Source organism: Macaca thibetana, chromosome 7 (genome assembly GCF_024542745.1).
Source record: "Macaca thibetana thibetana isolate TM-01 chromosome 7, ASM2454274v1, whole genome shotgun sequence".
In the NCBI taxonomy this organism is placed as follows: Eukaryota; Metazoa; Chordata; class Mammalia; order Primates; family Cercopithecidae; genus Macaca; species Macaca thibetana.
This window is the reverse complement of record NC_065584.1, coordinates 112165474-112185360: the sequence shown is the minus strand read 5'-3', so window position 1 is coordinate 112185360 and position 19887 is coordinate 112165474. Positions and strand designations below refer to the sequence as shown.

The window sequence follows — 19887 nt, the reverse complement described above, 5'->3', positions numbered from 1 at the left end:
TATAGGTATGTTACGTAGTCAATTAGAAAGAAATTGTCAGTCTTTGCTTGTTATTTATTCTTTCACCAAAAGAAATACGTGAAAATCGAAGAGTGGGTTGTATTCATGGAATTATCTTACTATCTGCTGGAATTTGCTTGCTAACTCAGTCTCAAGTATTAAAACAGCATTTGTTTTTCTTTTTCCTGTCAGGGAGCAATTTTCTAAACATTAGATGACAGATTAAATTAGATGCTTCATTAAACATTTTAATGTGAAATAATGAAGTTTCTAATTCTAGGGATTTTTGGAGGATATTGTTGGCTAATAGGTATATTCCTTCATTAAGTCTTTGTATATTTTAAGAGAGATTCTAATATTAGTAATACTCAGGGGGCCTTTGGCCTTTGAGACCAAAATCTTGGAAACATTGATTTTCTATACTCACCCTGTTCCAAGCAACAAGCAGATTTTTTAGTTATGGAGATAGTCAAGTGACTATGGCTAATTAATTACAAACTGTTGTCAGGAGTCATTCAGTTGGGAAGGTTTTGTTTCAAAACTCCTGTAATGTCCCCTGTGCCTTGCAGAATGGAAGTGATTTTGGAATTGCATGGAATTCTCACTGCCATCCCAAAGAAATGCTGATCTTGTCACTCTCACCTGTTCCGTTGCCTGGGGCAGAACAAAAGGATGTACTTCAAAGGTAACATCCAAGTTTGAATAAATTTACATTTTATGGCTTATTTTGTAATTTTTCTGTAGTCAAGTAGATAATCGGTCTTGTGAATGATCTGTTAATAACAGTGTGAGGCATTAATTATCTGGTGAATCATCCAAAGCTTTCATTATCCTTTATTTCCAAATTTTTTTTCGTTCTCCCTTTTCAGTAATATGAAAAACCTCCTAGTAGAATTATGTTAGTGTATTTGATATTGATATACATAACAAACCCTCCCTTCTTGTGCATGTTTGACAAATGGACATACATACTTACCATCTTCGCATATTTGTACTGTTTTCACAGAGCGACATGAACCAAGAACTGGGTTTCATATGAAATATTTTATTCTGTCCTCTTGAGATGTGACATGAAGAAAAGTGTTGAGAATATTTCTATCACCTCATCTTCAAGAATCAGTAGGAATTCTCCCATGGTAAGCATTTTGTCCTGAAAATACTGGCATTCCTCTTAGGAGGTCGTGACACTCCAATGACTTTGAGACCCTGGCCATGCTTGTGAGCCATTGGCCAGTCGTTGACTGTGATGCCAGTCTCCATAATTGGATGAATAGTGTGGGTCAGTGTACCCCAAGCTGATGGAAAGCTGTGTGCTCAGTGTCTGCCACATATCCTGGATTGACGATGACTTTAAAAAAAAAAAAAAAAAAAAAAGAATCTCACTGAAATCTGAAAAAAATGAGTGACCAGAGCACTTCTGTGTGCTGAGGTCCAGCACACAGGACAGGCAAACATGGAGGGATGTGGATGGTCAGTGCCCATAGGGACTGGGGTATTTGAAAGCTAATCTGCCTGCGTATGTTGAAGGAAATGAATTGGACAGTTGTCTATAAATATCCCATTTTTTAATAAAATGGCTATTCTTTGGTGCTTTGCTGGTAGCATCCATCCACTGGTAGTAAATAGACCCTGGAAAACCAGCACATATGTAGTGAGACCCCATGAGATACGATTGTGCCTACCTTAGAGCCATCCATACAGTTATCTTGGATGTGACAGTCTTTTGAGTGAGAGCAGTTTACTAAGGTCATTTAGATCATCAGTTCCAAAGATGGCATGGGTCTTATCAATTAATTTTTTTAGGTAGAGGTAATATCTGGAAAATTAAAGAGTGATTTCTAACCGTGAGAATATTTTAGAGTTTGTTTAAATTTGCTTGCTAACCCAGTCCCAAGAATTATGACCTTTTTTTCTGTCTGCATAAAGCAATATTCTAGACATTTGAGTGATTCAAGTAGATGTTGTGAGATGATTACATTTCCAGTCCTTGGAATGTTATGTGGATTTTATTAGCTAATCTTCATATTTCATCAGTGGATTTTCTTATGCATGTTAAGGGAGATCCTTGTTAATTGATATGTAGGTGGACTTTAGGGTTAACCTGAACAGGTCTTGGGAAAAGGACTTTAAACATTCTCCTGTTCTGTGGAATAAGTATACTTTTTTCTGGACATACACCTTGTCAATGAGTATGTATCATAATTGCTCATAAATTCTTATCAGGAACCATTCGATGTGGAAGATTTCTTTCTCAACTTCTCTAATTTCCCCTGTGGTTTGCAGGTTCCATGTGATACTAGAGTTGCGTGGATTTTTAATCTTTACACCAATGAAGATCAGAGGTTAACAGTGCCCTTTTTTTAGAAGTTTGTATTTGTCACTGATAACTGTAATAACTGATCTTGTTGAAAAGCGTGAGAAATGAAGATCTGATATGTCACTTTTACCAGCTTCCTCAACTGAGAAAGAATACAATGAAACATGCTGAGGTAACACCTAATTTTTTATAATTTTTTCCTGGGTTATTACTGTTTTAAGTATTTAGGAATTTAACGGGTGCTATATGGAGTCAGTTAATTCACATACTATAAGATCTTAATCTGGTGACTCATCTGAGGCTTCTGTTTGTTCTTTTCCAGAATTTTTGTGCTTTCTCAGTCTTGCTGATGATCTTTCTGTGGGCATGAAGCATGGAGAGTGCCAGAGAGGCTGATCCTCAACAGTGTGACAGCGGAAAGTTGGGTGTGACCAAGAGGTATGCGGTGCCCAAATGCCAGTAGGTCCTCAGCAGTACCACCTGGTGAGCATCACTCTGAGAGCTGAGAGGAGGTGGGAAGCAGCTCATGGTGAGAGGGTTTAGAGGCCGCCTTTCCCTCTCTGCACGCTGCACAGTTCTTCTAGTCACATATCCCGGGACAGTACTGTACCTGTGTGTGTCCTGCCTGCATTGCTGTGACCACTTTGAGTGGAATCAGTATGGTGTAGCTCTGTGCAGCTTCTGCAAATTGCCATGCTCCCACTCTCAAGCAGGTTCAGTGCTATAAGTGATTTTTAGACCATTGTTTCTTTATTCCCTTCTTTTTGTGACTTCTTCCTCCCCAATCCATTGGGTGACCTTTGAAGGTAAAGTAATCCTGAGGTGGTTGAATTGATGGAAATGCTATGCATTGTTGTGAATGGAATGTTCACCAGGCCAACATCTTCTTGGAACTTTGAGCACACTGATAGTCTGGTTGCACATTTGATTTGTCTGGCAGCAAATGTTGGACTGATGGAAGCTAGAGACAAACACATTGACTGTTGTTGAATAACACTGGAAACATCCTAGGAGAGCGGTGTATTAGCTAATTTAATAGGTACATAAACTGAATCCTACTGTCTTGTGCTTGATGGACCAGCAGACACATATGCATGTATTGTTCTCATGTTTCTGCATCTTTACCCTATTCCCACAGGTCAACAAAGACAAGGCACCTAGCCTCACATGAAACTTCATTGCTTTCCCTTGAGATGTGACATGACAGAAAATGTCAGAAATGATTTTTCCATCCCATCCTCAGGGACCAGTGGGAATTAATTTTACCATTACACCTTCAAGGGCCAGGTCAGGTTGCTCAGTGTTTTGTCACTAAAATATTGCCCTTTTTTGGGGATTATGTAATACTCCATAAGGCACTGTCTGTGCTGGGCAGCATGGAGCCTGGGGCATTGCTATGTTGGGGGCTGGTCTCCATGACTTAATAGGGTGGATCAGTGTGTCCCAGAGAAGTGTACTCCAGAGTGCTCCTTTTCTTTCATGTTTCTGAGGCAAAACAGTGCCCCTTTTAAGAAGTTTGCACGTGTCACTGGTAACTGTAATAATTAATCTTGTTGAAAAACCTGGGAAAACAATGCGTTAAATAATAACTCCTCTGAACATGAGGTCCAGCACAGTTACCTGCCCTAAACAAACTATATGGAAGGAGAGTTCAGTTTGTTCAGCTGTGTGCTCCCAGCAAGGACTGTGGTACTGGAAAACTAACCAGCTTACATGCACTAGAGAAACTGAATTGGACAGTGACCTGTAGGTACGCAGTTTGGAGATGAAATTGCAACTCTTGAGTTCTTGATTGGCAACATAAATATGTTGATAGTAAACAGACCCTGGGGAATCAGCACTTGAGTTGTGAAATTGCACTTGAGCCATTCACACTTTTGTTGGAGCTGCAATAATCTAAGTCATGCTTGCTCTCTTGAGGGCAATAAGATGGTCAAAATCCAAGGAGATTTGGGGTTTTCACTTTTCATTTCTCTATTAAGTGAAAAAAGTTATGAACTGAAAAATAGGTGTTACTTATGTAATCTTCATAGTATAATTTAATTAGCTTGCCAGGCAGTCACTGGGATTTAATCAGTTTCTTTTTCATTTTTTCATCAGCTGAGAGAGTAAATTTTGTGTGCACAGAAGTACTGTCTTCAGCTACATGCTGCATTAAACATTCCCAGATGTGAAATGATTACATTTCCAAGTTTTTAAAATGTGGATTTTTCTGGCCACTTTTATATCCCTTCAGTGGGTTTCTAATGGATTTAAGGAGAGAGCCTAGTCATAGTGAATGGTGGTGTGTTGGGTATGCTGAGGAACCTTTGAGACCAATGTTTCAGAAAACAATTATTTCTACACTGTCATGTTTCAAGTACCAAGTATCGTTCTTGTCATACAGATGGTCCAGTGAACATCTCTGGGGAATTCCTTACAACCAACCTCTTGTTACAAAATATTCCGTTAGGAATGTTTTGTTTCTCAACTCCCTGATTTCCCCTTTATAGATCGGAAGTGATATTGGTGGAAGACAACACTTTGCCGCTTGCAATTCTCACCTCCACACCAAAGAAGGACTGTTTTTGTCATTTGCACCAGCTGCTTTCTCCGGGAAAGATCAAAACGATGCACTCCAAGGGTAACATCCAGTTTTTAATACGTGTAATTTCCTGGATTATTTTTGTTGTGTTATTAAATAGCTTAGAATTGTTTTTACAAAGTCTGTTGAACCAAATAGTGTAAGGCATTAATATAACCTGGTGAGTTATTCGAGGCCTCTTTTCCTCTCCTGGAATTTTTGCACAATTTATATTTTGAATAATATCAGAGACATCCCAGTAGAGTAATAAATTAGCACATTTTATATGCAGATACACAGTGAAGCCTCCTTTCTTATGCATGTTTGACAATTGGACATGTATATTTCTCATCTTCCCATATTTTTACTCCATTTCCACAGGTCCACGTAGACCAAAATGTGGATGTCATATGAAAGAGTTTAAACATTCCCCTTGAAATACAAGAGAAAGTATCAGAAATAATTACACCATTCCATGCTCACAGACCAGTGGGAATTCTCACAGTAAGCATTTTGTCCAGGAAATACTGTATTCGTCTTAGGGAATTATAACATTCTAATGGTAATGGTAGTCAGCCATGTGGCTGGATCATTGTTCCTGTATCCTGGTCCCTATGACTTAGTGTGGTCATGGTGTCATTGTGTCCAAGACAGAATCATTAGTGTGTAGTGTTGTCTGCTATCTCAGGCTCACAGTCCCTTTTATGAACATGGCTGGATTGATGATGACTTCAAAATCTTTTGGAAATCTGGACTATCTGAGCAGTAGAATTGCTTCTCTGAAATTGATTTCAAGTCATATAAAAGGCCATGTTACACATATATTGTTAATCTGAGGGAGGTTGTGATCATTTAAGTTGTATTTTATAAGCACTAGGACCACCAGTAAGAAAACAATTCAAAAAATATTAAAAGAACAACCAAAGAATTAAAATAGGATAACGAAAAGATCTGTTTAACACAAAATAAGGCAGTTAACAATGAACAGCGGAACTAATAAGACATAAGACATGTAGAAAACAGGAAAATGACAGACATAAAACCAGCCATATGACAATTATATCAAATTTTTAAAAGAGATTAGGAGATTCTGTTGTTTTTTAAACATGAACAACTATACATTGTCTACAAAAGAGACACTTTAGAACAAAAGATACAAATAGTTCGAAAGGAAAAGATGGAAAAAGCTATATCCAGCAAATCCAGAAGAGAGCAGAAGTGGCTATTCTGACATCAGAATAAAGAGACTTTAAGATAAAGTATTGCTAGAGAGGAAGGAGGATAGTATTTAATATAGAAGGGTTAATTAATAAGGAATATGTAACAATTATCATATCGGCACTAACAACACTGCCCAAAGTTACATACACTGAAAACTCACATGATTGAGGGGATCAATAGGCAGTTCAACAATAATAACTTTTGTTCATAGCCTCTTCTTAATCACTGATAAGTCAATTAGGTAGAGCATCATTGAGGTTAGAAGATACTTCAGCAATGTTATCAACCAGTTTGACCTGAGAGAGGAGAGAGAGAGAGAGAGAGATAGATAGATAGAGAAAACTCCACCCAACAACAGAAATACAAATTATTTTCAAGCATACCTGGAACATTCGCCAGGGTAGAGTATGTGTTAGGCTATAAAACTGTACTCAATAAATTCGAGATTGAAACCATGTAGAGGATGTTGTGTGACCATAGAGGAATTAAACTAGAAGTCAACACAAATACATTTGGAGGTCACAAAATATTTGGAAATTAACACACTTTACAGAGCCCATTGGTAAAAAATCTGTAAAAAGAAACTAGAAAGTCCAGGGGTGGTGGCTCACACCTGTAATTCCAGCACTTTGGGAGGCCTCGGTGGGCACATCACTTGAGGCCAGGAGTTGAAGACCAACCTGGGCAATATGGCAAAACCCCATCTCTACAAGAATACAAAAAATGAGTTGAGCATGGTGGTGCGTGCCTGTAGTACCAGCTACTCGGGAGGCTGAGGTAGGAGAATCACTCGAGACCAGCAGGTAGGAGCTGCATTGAACCAAGATTGTGCCACTGCACTCCAGTCTGGGTGACAAAATGAGACCCTGTCTAAAAAATAAAAATAAAAAATAAAAAGAATCTAGAAAACATCTTGCATAGAATGTGATACAACTAAAGACATGCTTAGAGGGATATTTATAGTTTTAAATAACTGTATCAGAAAAAAGGGAAGATAAATAAATGATATAAGCTTCCACCTTAAACAAGAAAAAGACTAAACTAGAAGATGAAATTCAAAGCAAACAGAAGGAAGTAAGCAGTAGGGATTTGAGCAAAAATTGATGACGTAAAAAAACAGACAAATTACAGAGAAAAATTTGTGAAACCAAAAGTTGGGTTTGTGCAGAGATTTGTGAAATTGACAGTCCTTTAGCTTGACTGACACAGATCATTAGAATTAGGAATGATGGAGAGGATATCACTACTGACCCTATAGATTGGATCAGGAATGTTGCTGTTTGCTGCATTGTACTTTCTTGAGGGGAGAGCTATGAAGGAAAACAAAATTCTCATTGCACTTACAACTTAACAACACAGCGTTGACATTTTGATTCTCATTGGCTTCATTGCTCATATCTGTGAGGTTTCCAGAAGATCTCATAGCAATATCATTCATTCCAAATTTATCTGTGGGCTACTCAGGGAACACTGTCTGTGGGTTAGCCCTGCTCTGCAAGGAGCAGTAAAAATAAATATATATATATATATATATATATATTGTTTTTGAGACTTAGTCTTGCTCTATCGCTCAGACTGGAGTGTAGTGGCGCGATGTTGGCTCACTGCAACCTCTGCCTCCAGGGTTCAAGCGATTCTCCTGCCTCAGCCTCCCGAGTAGCTGGGATTACAGGCATGTGCCACCACACACTACTAATTTTTGTGTTTTTTTAGAGACAGGGTTTCACCACGTGGGCCAGGCTGGTCTCAAACTCCTGACCTCAGGTGATCTGCCCTTGGCCTCCCAAAGTGCTGGGATTACTGGCATGAGCCACTGTGCCTGGCAACTGTTTGTAGCCAGTGGGGAATTGTTTTAATTTTGGGAAGCCTCTTGTAATCAAATCATGTATCAACATTAATCACATGGTAAGTGCTCCATGGTTTTCATTCCTAAAGATTCTAGGATGTTTGACATTTCTCTGCTTAGCTTATAGCAGAAAGGTATTGGGTATCAAGAATGTTTGAACAGTTGCTCCTTTTTGGGAATGAAGATGATATTGGGCTAGAATTGAGATGTATGATTGAGAGAATGTCCCTGAGGCCTGAGCAGTGTGCCCTTTTGGGTATGGACATTGAAAGAATGTGGTGAATTCTTATAATTTTATGTTGCCTTGGCATCCATCTTGAATATAAGTTTAACTTTCTTATACTAGAAGCAAGGCTTACTCACCTTTGCATAGTTTCCAGTTCTACACTTCCTCCTCGTTCCTCAGTGTGGTTGGTCCAGATAGCTGCCTTATCCAACTGCCTCCTTTGGACCACTTCACCATGGGACAGCTTGATGCAATCTACCTGACAAGCCCCTTGAACCCCACACCCCTTATGGAGCCAGTGTCCACCTCCCAGTCACAGTGTGACCCCAGGGAACTCATGCCTGCTTGCTTTAGACCCACCACTTAGAAGTCTCCATAGCAAACCTGTTTGAATAGTACCCTTGACCCAGTAAGGGCATTGGCCCATGTGTGTCTCTTTCTCTCTCCGTCTCTCTCACTCCCTGACCTCTGCATGTGGACTCCCAGGCATGCCATGTACCCCTCAGGACCTGTAAGTAATACTATCTTTATTTTTGTCTTATATCTCTTCTAATCATTGAAAGGGCGCTCTCTATCTTGAAGATACTATATTAAATAAAATGAGAACTTGACCCTAACATAGTTAGTGACAGGCTGAAACACGCTGATTGCACTCTTTATCTATTTAGTGATTTTTCTCAAGTTACTGCACACCATGTATTATCAACATAATTGATATTATAGAGTGGAATTATAAAACACTTTTGCCACAGAAAGTTCTATTGGTCACAGATTCTAGAGCTACTACATGTATGCTATTCTGTGATAAAAGATGTAGATGTGATAAAAGCATTTATAAAATATAAAAACATTTATAAAATATCTGTCTTAGAAATGTTAGCTAAAATTAGTTTGGGAAAAGTATGTTTGAAAATAGAATTGTGAGCTACCACATTTTGATAAAATATTTCTAAATTTGTTTATTAACTTATCAGGAGACAACAGAGTGAAGTAAAGAAAACAGTAGCCTTGTATCAGTATGTTTTTATTCGGAAGACAAATGCATGTTTTAACTATTGTATGTTTTTGGCTTAACTTTTTTTGTAAAGTTAAAACTTTACACTTTTACATGAATCTGGAATTTCAAGATGTCTTAAAGGTTGACAGGGACAGGACAATTGAAAACCTGTAAATATATTTGGTAAAATTTATGATGCATTATTTTGCAGATGGCTTCAGAGAGTATTAGCACATCTGTTTGAGATGTGCACAGTTTTACATTTGTCCCTTAATCAACAAGGCTGAGATCAGTAAATCACATGTAAGCCACTGTATAGTTATATGGCTATTCTGAATAGAGATATATCATTTTATCATATCTAGACTTTCTAGTTATATTAATGCTGTTGAAAATGATTTTGTATTACATGCTTTCTTCCAAATCATAGATCAAGATATTTTATTTATGTATGTCTTTTTAATGAAGAGTGGTTATAGGATAGTCCTGATTATTGCACATAAACATTGCCTTTCACTAGATTATTGTTTGGGGGCAAATTTTAGACTATTGTTTTAAAAAAGAGTAGCTTAGTTTAATCCACCCTTTCCAGATATTTAGAAATTATTGAAATGTATTGTTTTGTAAAGATAGTCTTAAAAAAATTGTTGAGCTAGAAACATGTCCCTCACCAGTGGAATCCTTAGAAGATTTCCTTGGGCTTCACTGGGTGGTAATAGACCATGATCATATTGCTCTGTATATAATGGTGTAAATTTTGTTTTATAACACTTAGTCTTAATAGATTGGGAATATTTTATCTTACTAATGTAGTCATTAGCTGGCCACTCTCTGTGTCCATTGGACCTTACAGAGTAAAGGGAGGGCAGTGCGTATTTGAAGCCTGTGTACGTGACACACAAAGGGCTTAGCAACATCCGTATTTTCCCAGCACAGGATACCCATACTTCCTGAATGTTTCATTGTTAAATTAGATTGTGTGTGTGTGTGTGTGTGTGTGTGTGTGTGTGTGCGCGCGCGCGCGCGCGCGTGTGGTTTATATGAACATACAGATGTGTGTATTTTAGGTGCATTTTTTTTTCTTTTTTTCTTTTATGTCAAGTGATGATAGAGCCTAGAAGGGAAGCGAAACTGTCCATGCCCTTGCCTTAACTTTCAAATCTGATAAAAACAACATTTATAAAATATCTGTCTTAGAAATATTAGCTAAAATTATATTGGGGAAAGTATGTTTGAAAATAGAATTGTAAGCCACTACATCGTGATATTACTAAATGTGTTTATTGACTTGTCAGGAAGCAAGAAAATGAATTAAAGAAAACTCCAGAGAATGAGCTGACAACTTACTCCCTGGTCAGTGGCTCTCCATGCCTACCTGTGGTTTCTTGGACACCCTTGCAGGTATGTGGGCAGGGAACTGCACATTCATAGGAAACAGGCCTAGGATGGAAGGAGTTGATAGATACTGCTCTTCTTGAGTTTGATGACATTTGGTTCCAGTTAAATAGCATGAAAACCCATCTGATAGCCAGATGAGGGTGGATACCGTTCTGGGGAATTAAAGGCGAGTGGTCACAACAGGTCTTCCTCGGCAATCCGAGCCCAAAACTGAATCTGCCTCCATAAGACCATTATGTTTCAGCTCTTTATTTGTATGATTGATTCATCCAGTGGACTTTTAATTTCTTATGTCCAGATATTTTTTCAGTTCATTTTTTGTGATACAAGCACCTTGTGGATTGCCTGTCATAGAACAGGTTCTCAATAAACTTTTATTGATAAAAAGATATATAAGTAGATTGTCTTGGTAATTTTGTGAGTAACCTGACCAACTAAGCAGTAGAAAACAAATGATTTTAAAACAGAAAGAGACATAACTTTCAGTGGGGTTCAGGTGATCTAGTCGGGTCTGGAAATGCGCAAGAGAGAAGGTCCCTGATGCAGTGTGCTGACATTGAAATGTGTAGTTATGGACTAGATAGTTATGGTTTCAGAAGTATGTTAATTAAATTAAATCAATATAAAAGAGTAGCAGAGAAGGAATTTCCAGATTCCAGCTGCACTGCTTGTTTCATTGGAAGTGGTGTTTCTCTCTTTTTCTTTCTTTTTTTTTTCACCTCAGAAGATGACTTCCTGGGAACTCTTCTGAGAGTGAATGTTATCAGCAAATTCCCGAAACAACACCCCTTAGACAAAAAGCCTCCTCACCTATGCATTGCCTAGGCCACCCACTAAAGGTAAGGTGTTAGTTAAAATAGTCCTTGCTTTCTAGGAGAAGCCATGTCTTAGTAGAAATTGAGCTGTTAAGTTTCTGAATATTGATGATGTTTGATTACATTCTAATTGATTCTGAGATTGCATAATATGTTAAGAGATGCAGCTTTTCTTAATATACCTTCGTGGCTTTTCTACATCTCAGTACATTTACTGTTAATATGAAGGATTTCCTTAACTTCTGTCATCTAATAAACTCAACTCCTTCATGGCTTGATCCATTGTAATGCTAGAAAATTGTTGTACAAAGGAAACACAGTAGCTTCTCCATAACTGTTAGACTGGAAGGTTGACAAACTGGTCTGAAGTAACTGATCAAACAAGTGAATGACCTAGAGCTTTAAGAAACCAGAGAGGCCGGGCGCGGTGGCTCAAGCCTGTAATCCCAGCACTTTGGGAGGCCGAGACGGGCGGATCACGAGGTCAGGAGATCGAGACCATCCTGGCTAATATGGTGAAACCCCGTCTCTACTAAAAATACAAAAAACTAGCCGGGCGAGGTGGTGGGCGCCTGTGGTCCCAGCTACTCGGGAGGCTGAGGCAGGAGAATGGCGGGAACCCGGGAGGCGGAGCTTGCAGTGAGCTGAGGTCCGGCCACTGCACTCCAGCCCGGCGACAGAGCGAGACTCCGTCTCAAAAAAAAAAAAAAAAAAAAAAAAAAGAAACCAGAGAGGAAGAGAGAGACATGAAACCCGAGGTTGTTGATGGCTATTACTTTTTAGCCCAGCAAAAGGAGAAAAAGCAGCATCAGTATCTGGCATCCTTGACATCAGGAAGTTTTAATGTCATTGTTTTGGCCTCATCACGGACTCAGGTGCTAGAAATGAGGTTTTCTCTGTGTACTGTGGGTATATTTGTTCTAGCACAAGTAGGGGGAAGATTAAAGAGGAATTTCATACCCCCATGACTCCTTAGGAAATGTGTTTCTCACCTTTGCCACTTTTCCCCACTGTGTCCTTGCAGGTGATGGCCACAAAGAGGTGGATTTGTTGAGTTGGTGCCATTCCTTCTACTGCCAGCTTCACCAAAACAATGATTCAGTCTTCCTTATGCATGGGGACTCTTCTCTTTCCTGTGTTGCAGTGGATACCTCCTGCAGATAAGAAATGCTTAACTGAGAAATGCTCATGTTGGGATATCATCGATGAGACTTTAATTGGGGCATGGTGACTGTTTCCCTTGCTGCCACTTGACTCAATCCCAGGAGCCTCAGTAGAGGATAAAATATTACACAAGATGCTCAAAATGGTGGAATTGCTCAGTGCTCCCATAAATATACATTTATAATTTTCATTTGCCGCATGGTAAACTGAAAAATACAGAATATATTAAAAAGAAACTCTGCATGATTTTTTTCAAAAATTCAAAGCATATTTAAATAATATATAAATTAAATGCCCTCCTCTCTTCCAATTCTGTCCCTATAGTTTTCCTCTATTAAGTGAACTACATGCATTCTTTTAGTGGATAGATGCACACAAATACACAAGCCATTTTGGGGAAGGATCCAGGAGTGTGGCCATATTGTAACACATTTTTCTGCAAATTACCTCTTTCATTTAACAGCCCTCATTCAATGGCCTTTTTCTTTTTCAGTAATACATACACATCTGTGTCATTTGTTGAATGACGACATGAATGTTTTGTAGATGAAATATAATTAAATGTTTTAAGCATTTCTCACTCATAGATATTTATGTTAGCACCAAATTTCTGTGCAATGAACCTCCCTATATATCAATAATTTTGCATTTGTCTATAATATCATAATAAATTACTTATCAGTTGAATTACTGGGATTAAGTATGTGCACACTTCATATTTTGAAAATTATTGCAAGTTTGCCTTCAAAAATGTGGTTAACAACTTTATCCTCCAATGGCAATGAATGAGATTGCCAGCTTTCCTACAATCTCACAGACAATGGATTTTATAAATATTTAAAATTTTTGCCAATGTGATCACCCAAACTATTGTCTTAAATTGTATTTCTTTTGTTTTTGAGTTTGGTCATTTTTTCATGTTTGTTAGCCATCTGTATTTTTTAATTTCTTCTTTATGTCCAATTTTGTGGGTGGGAGGAGGATTTAGTCTCTTCCTGATTTCGAAGAGCTCATTTACTATTTCGGGAAATAAGATTTGGATTGTCAACCATTACAGCTCTTTTTTACACACTTTTTAACTTTGTTTTTGTTATAAGAATGTGTATGATTGTTATATGTCCAAGTATAACCATGTTCGCTTTTATGGCTTCTGAGTTTCATGTCATTTTTGGAAAGATATATATACTGAGTCCATAAAACCCTTCACCTATGTTAAATTCTAATTCTTTTGTGTTTTTTTAATTCAAATTCTTAAATCATGAGAAATTTTTTTGTTTTGAAATCTTAAAGTTGCCAAGTTACTTGCCATTACTTGCGATTATTTGCCAATAATTGCCCATTTATCTGTACTGCCATCTTGCGCATATGCTGTACTCTCATCTGTGACTGGCTCCATTTTTGTTCTGTGGATTTGTGTGTCTCTTCTTCTGCCTCCTGTCTCATGTGTCTTCTCGTTGGAAGAAATTACAGTTTAGACTGCAATTTCATCAACTTTAATAAATCAATTGAGGGGAGAATGGTTTTTAAAAATATTAAGTTAAGTCTTCGTATCCAAGGACAAGGTATGTCTTTTCGTATTCAATAATTTTAATTACTGTTAGTATTTTCACTCTGGTGATGGGAGTTTTTCTTTTAATTTGCTTTCTTGTTCATTTTTTGTATCTAAAGTTTTTGTTTTGTTTTGTTTTGGGGGTAAGTGGTCACCTTACTGTTTCTTGTTGCTTTTCAGATTTTTTCAAAGTATAGACTAAATCCTTTGCAAATATTTAAAGTTTTTATTTCCCCCCTTCATATTGATCCTGATTTTAGTTATGTTGACAAAGTCCACAGACTGTTACTATCAGAACACTTGAACAGTTATGGAAATATTACCCACCCTTGATTTAATCAGGGTTTAATGGTATGCTTCTTTGGTTTGACTGGCACATTGTTGCTGGTCATTTTCTCCCAAAGACCACCAGAAAGAGCTATGATCAAGCAAAGCTGAGTTTGTTAAACTTACCTGCAGCAAGGGAAAACACCACCTTGATAGGATTTAATAATGTTTCAAAATCAAGAAAGGCTTTGGGGTCTGGGCAGGGAACTAATTAGAAATGGGCAAAATTTGTCATGCAATACTTTAAGATTGGTGGGAAAGTGAGATGAGGTTCTTAATGTGAGGATTGATGGTCAAATCATTTTTCTAGGTGAGCTGTTTGCCTGTAGAAATATGTTATCAATGATAGAAGAACTATTTGCCTAGATAAGCAAACTGAATTTATTTATTGGTTTACAGTTTTATCTTGCTGGGCAGGACTCTGCTGGGGGTGGTATCAGGTCTTATTCCCAATAGGTAAGTTATTTTGATGTGGGTGGTCTTAATCATCAATATGTGAAATGCTGATTTTTAAGTGCGAAATACTTTGTCTACTATGTTAGGAAAGTCTCCCACCTTTTATATTTTGTAAGGAATTTTAATCAAAACCAGGTGGGTAGATATAATCAAATTTTTTTTGCAGAATCTGTTACTGTTCTTTTTAAAGACTTTTATCACTATGAATTAATTTACTGTTATTGCAACTTCCTTTTATTCCTTGAATGAACAGACCCTACTGGTTTTAAAAATGTTTTATTCTTTTGATTTACTACTTAATCGTGGGTATTTTAATTTGATTTGGAATTTTTACAAGTCTACAACTAAGTGAAATTGATCTGTGATTTTTCTTTTTTGTGCTCTTTTTGTCGTGTTTTGATATCAGATACTCTGGTTGTGTTAATCGTTTTGAGGATTTTCTTATACTGTGTTCTAGAGTGGGTGGAAAAGCTCTCACCTCACTATCAGTGTTTAAGTCATCTGGGCTCTCCTTTGTTTTTGGTGGTTTGGAGTTAGAAGAGAGGCTAGAAGTTTTTTTTTTTCTTTTCCTTTTTTTGTATGGTTATTGCTTGTTCTTTGTTTTGTGTCTTAAATTTAACCTGTGTTATCTTAGCAAATCACAGTTCATACAGATTTTCAAACACATTAGCATTAAGTTATACAGTGTTCTTTCATCATTCTATTACATTTCTCTTGTTTCAATTATGTATTCATTTTCATTCCAGTTATAGTTATTTCTGCCATGCCTTTGTTAATGAATAAGTTTAACTAGTGGATGTTTAGCATCACTAGCCTTCCCCTTCCCTCTCCCTCAATCAGGTCTTTGGTATAATTTATCAGGTATTTTTTAAGGTTCTAATTTACTTGTATATATTGGTTCTGTATTCTTTTATTTCTTTTCCTAATAAATTCTTAAACATGTGTAATACATTCATATTCACTTGTTCTTGGCAATGAAAGATTTACCCCACTGTGCATTTTATAAAACTTTTCATTATGAACACATTGTAAACATACAGTGTATAAGGAGAAGAAAACAGTGAACTAGCACATACAAGGAACTGGAACTGGTTCCATCATTATCAACATTTTGCCATATTTACTTCGTGTTAATTTTAAGTATTTTCAAATAAGCTAGAGAAATAATAACACTTCTTATTCTTCTATAAACATTTTTACAATTTTATTTTTAAATGTGTGTGTATATACACTCATGCTTTTATACTATTCCATAACTTTATAGCTTATGTAATATATAAATATTTTAATATTTCTGATCATTACATATCCATAGATGTGGAGCTTCCCTATTTTTAATGACTTATATTTTTCCATAAGTAAAATTTACATAGTTAAATGCATTGATATATAGTAATTGTATAATTCAGTAAGTTTTCTTAAAAGTAATTACTATCCCATTCAGAAGACAGAATATTTTTATTACTTGAGAACCTACCCTACCGCCTCTTTACAACCAAGCACCTTCTCAAAAAAACAATGTTGTGATTTCTACAATCACAGATAAGTTTTGCCTCTTTTGAAATTAATATAAATGGAATCACACTGTGTGTCTGGCTTCTTCCACTCATCATAATCATGTTGAGATTTATCCATGCTATTCCCTATATGAGCAGTTTAAAAAAATTTTTATAGTTGTAATATTTCTCTAAATGGTCATATTGCAGTTTATCTACTCTCTTGTTGATGGACACCTGAGTAGTTTCTAGATTTTAGCTGTTTTGAATGTTAGCAGACCTCTTATGTAAATACCTAAAAATTGAATTGTTTGATAAGACAGATTTTTGCTTAACTTATAGAAAATTGCTAGAGAGTCTTCTAAAGAAGTGGACAGTTTTCACACTCCCAACCAGTGATAGGAGATTTTTAGTTGCTGTCCATTTTTGCCAACATTGGAAATTGTCAGTCTTATCTATTAACTGGGTGTGAGCTGACATTTTGTTGTGACTTCAATTTGAAATTTGACCGCTTAAGAAGGCAACCAGTTTTTCATGAAGTTATCCAATTGTAAATCTTCTGTAGTAAAATTTGTGTATTTTTCCCAACTTTTAAATTACAATTTTGAAGTAATTTTGGACTTACAGGAAATTTGCAAAAATAGTAGAGTTCCTGTGTATTCTGTACCCAGCTTTCTGATTTTATATAATCATTATTATGACATTACATACAATGATTGAAATCAGGAAATTAATATAATACTATCAACCAATCGCAGACTATATTCAGGTCTTTCCAGTTACCCTATTAATGTCCTTTTTATCTAGTCCAGGATCCAATTCAAGATCCCTTATTGCATTTATCTGGCATGTTTCCTTTGCCCTCTCTCCTAACTACAAATCTGGGAGAGTTCCCTCAGTCTTTCTTTGTATTTCATTAAATTGACACATTTGAGAAATACTAAACCATAATTTTGTACCCTAGTCCTCAATTTGGATTTGTCTGATATTTTTTATTATTAGATTAAGGTTATGCACTTTTGACAAAAGATAACACAGCAGTAATGGTGTGCCCTTTTCAGTGGATTGTATCTGGGGTACATGATGTCAGTGTCTTATTTCTGCTGATATTAAATATCACTTGATTAAGGTAGTGTCTGCCAGGTTTATCCACTGCAAAGTTGCTGTTTTCCTTTCTTTGTAATTAATATTTTGTGAAGAGATACTTTGAGACTATGCAAATATTTTATTTCATCTAATTTCAGTAATAATTGAAGATTCTTGCCTACAGCAATTATGATTATGGTGTAAACCTAGTGATGGTTTCTATTTCCATGATATTTTCTCTACGTATTAGAATTTGACTGTAAAGATCTGTCCTTCTTCCCCATTTATTTGTACTCAGTTGTTATTTTACATCAGTGTGGATTTGTGCATATATCTTACTTTATGGATTGTTATATATTGCAATCATTATTTGTGTTTGATTTTCATTTTTTTTTTTCCTGGATTTGATCATTGGGAGCTCCTTTAAGTTGGCCCTGTGTTCTTTTAATATAACCCCATAATTTTTTGACCACTTCTTATTTTCTGGTATCACAAGATGTTCTAGGTTTGTCTTGTATTTTCCTTCCCCAAGCCTGTAATCAACCATTTCCTCAGCGAGTTCTAGTTCTTCATATTGAGAAATAGTATTTAGAAACCAAGATCTTGTTATTAAGTGTATTCATTGCTAACGGGGTTTTATTGCTTCTAGGCCTAGAGCTCGGAGCTATGTGTCCATTTACACACACACACACACCTATAATGTCTCTCTCCATTTATCTATCTTAAATATATATACCAATAATATATAGAATACTATAGATAGTATATATCTATCTTTATTAAAAATCACGAGTTCATACTGTTATGATTATAATCCATCATCATCATGTTCATTTTATTCTTTCGTCTTGGCTTGTGATTTGTTTCTTCAACAGTGAGAAACCTACCTTTCATTATCTACAATATGTTTTGTTAATTCTTCAGTGCGGTATGTGCTTAAAGTAATTTCAGAATTTCTAAATTATACCCGTTTAAAAATGAAATCACTGACTACAGCACGGTATTTAAATATAGTTCTTTTTTCTTTATCCTTAACAGTGTTCGGTCAACATACTGTTTCTAAACGTATTTAGGTTAGTTATCTTTTTTTCCTGTCCCCTGCAGTATGGTTACATTAATCATATAATCAGTCTGTTTTTTTTTTTTTTTACTCTTGATGTTCCATTTTGAGTTCCCTCACCTTTTGGATTAATTTAACTATATTTTGTATATGTGAAATATTACTGTGGTTCTAAAAATTAGGATTGTGAGAAATATCACTTCCCCATCATCCCTGCTACAATGATTCTATTCCTCCCTTCTTTCCACCCTAATCTCACCCAACCCCTAGAGTTAACTCGTCTAATAGTTTCTGGTTTATTTTTTTCTCTTTTTTTTCTTGATCACAAATGGGCAGATACATATATATTTTATCATATCCCCTTCCTTCTTACATGATTGGTGGTATACTATAGATTATTTTTTTGCAATTTTCTTTTTCCACTTAATATGTCGTGGAAATCACTTCATGTGTATTCAAAGATATATTCCTCATTCTTTTATGCTTGGTATGGTTAACTCTATGGATGCACCACAATTTATTCAACCCCTCAGCTCTATGAAAATTGTTTGCAATATGTGTAAAGTATCACACTACAAATAGTTTTACATTGGATTGTTTATTCCCTCTTCATTTGGAAGCGTTCTTTGTATTACTGGGACATACATTTCTTGTTCAATATATGTGTTGCAAAGGTTTCTTTCATTAAGTATCTTAGCCTGCCTGCCTTTCTTTCCATTTCCTTTCTTTTTCTTTTCTTTCTTCTCCTTTTAATGCTATTATGCTCTAAATTTTAAAATGGCCCAAATTTGCCAGTGGCTCATCCCTTATTGCTATTTATTCTCCCTTTCCTTTTGTCCCCCACATCTTTTCCTTTAATTTAGGTGAAATTAACATAATGTAGCCATTTAGTGCATTCAAAATGTTTTGCAACTGCCATCCTTAACTAGTTGCAAAACATTTTCAGCACCCCAAAGACAACTCATACCCATTAAGCAATCAGTTCCAACTCTCTTTCCCTATCTTTTTTTTTTTTTTTTTTTTTTTTTTTTGGAGTTTTTTTGAGACAAGGTCTCACTTTGCACCCAGTCTGGAGTGCAGCGGCACAATCATAGCTCACTGCAGCCTCAAACTCCTGGCCTCATGCAGTACTTCCACCTTAGCCTCCCAAGCAGCTAGGACTATGGGCATATGTCCCTACACCAGGCTAATTTATAAAAGAAAGTTTTTAGACACAGGGTCTTGCTATGTTGCCCAGGCTTGTGTCTTTTGATAAACAGATATTTAAAATTTTTAAGTCCAGTATATCAGTTTGAGTCTCTTGTTTTTAGTGCTTATTACTAACTTACTATTAAGTCTTTGCTTCAAGTTTGCAAATAATAGTTTT

General features: G+C 36.3%; 1 long non-coding RNA gene across 50 annotated transcripts in view; it reads left to right on the top strand.

Moving 5' to 3' along the window:
- The window catches only part of LOC126958881 (uncharacterized), a 90090-nt gene extending 74264 nt beyond the window's left edge, over window positions 1-15826 (top strand). For 45 of the 50 annotated variants that reach the window (XR_007727362.1, XR_007727361.1, XR_007727354.1 and 42 more), the window contains 11 exons: window positions 570-685; window positions 1007-1136; window positions 2284-2489; window positions 2640-2755; window positions 3456-3604; window positions 4810-4940; window positions 5262-5384; window positions 8660-8684; window positions 10466-10571; window positions 11293-11407; window positions 12408-15826. This is a non-coding gene — a long non-coding RNA (uncharacterized LOC126958881). Of the gene's footprint in view, window positions 1-569; window positions 686-1006; window positions 1137-2283; window positions 2490-2639; window positions 2801-3455; window positions 3605-4809; window positions 4941-5261; window positions 5385-8659; window positions 8685-10465; window positions 10572-11292; window positions 11408-12407 lie in introns of all 50 variants that reach the window. The other 5 variants (XR_007727350.1, XR_007727368.1, XR_007727351.1 and 2 more) reach the window with 5 other exon arrangements.
- Window positions 15827-19887: the final 4061 nt, after the last annotated feature.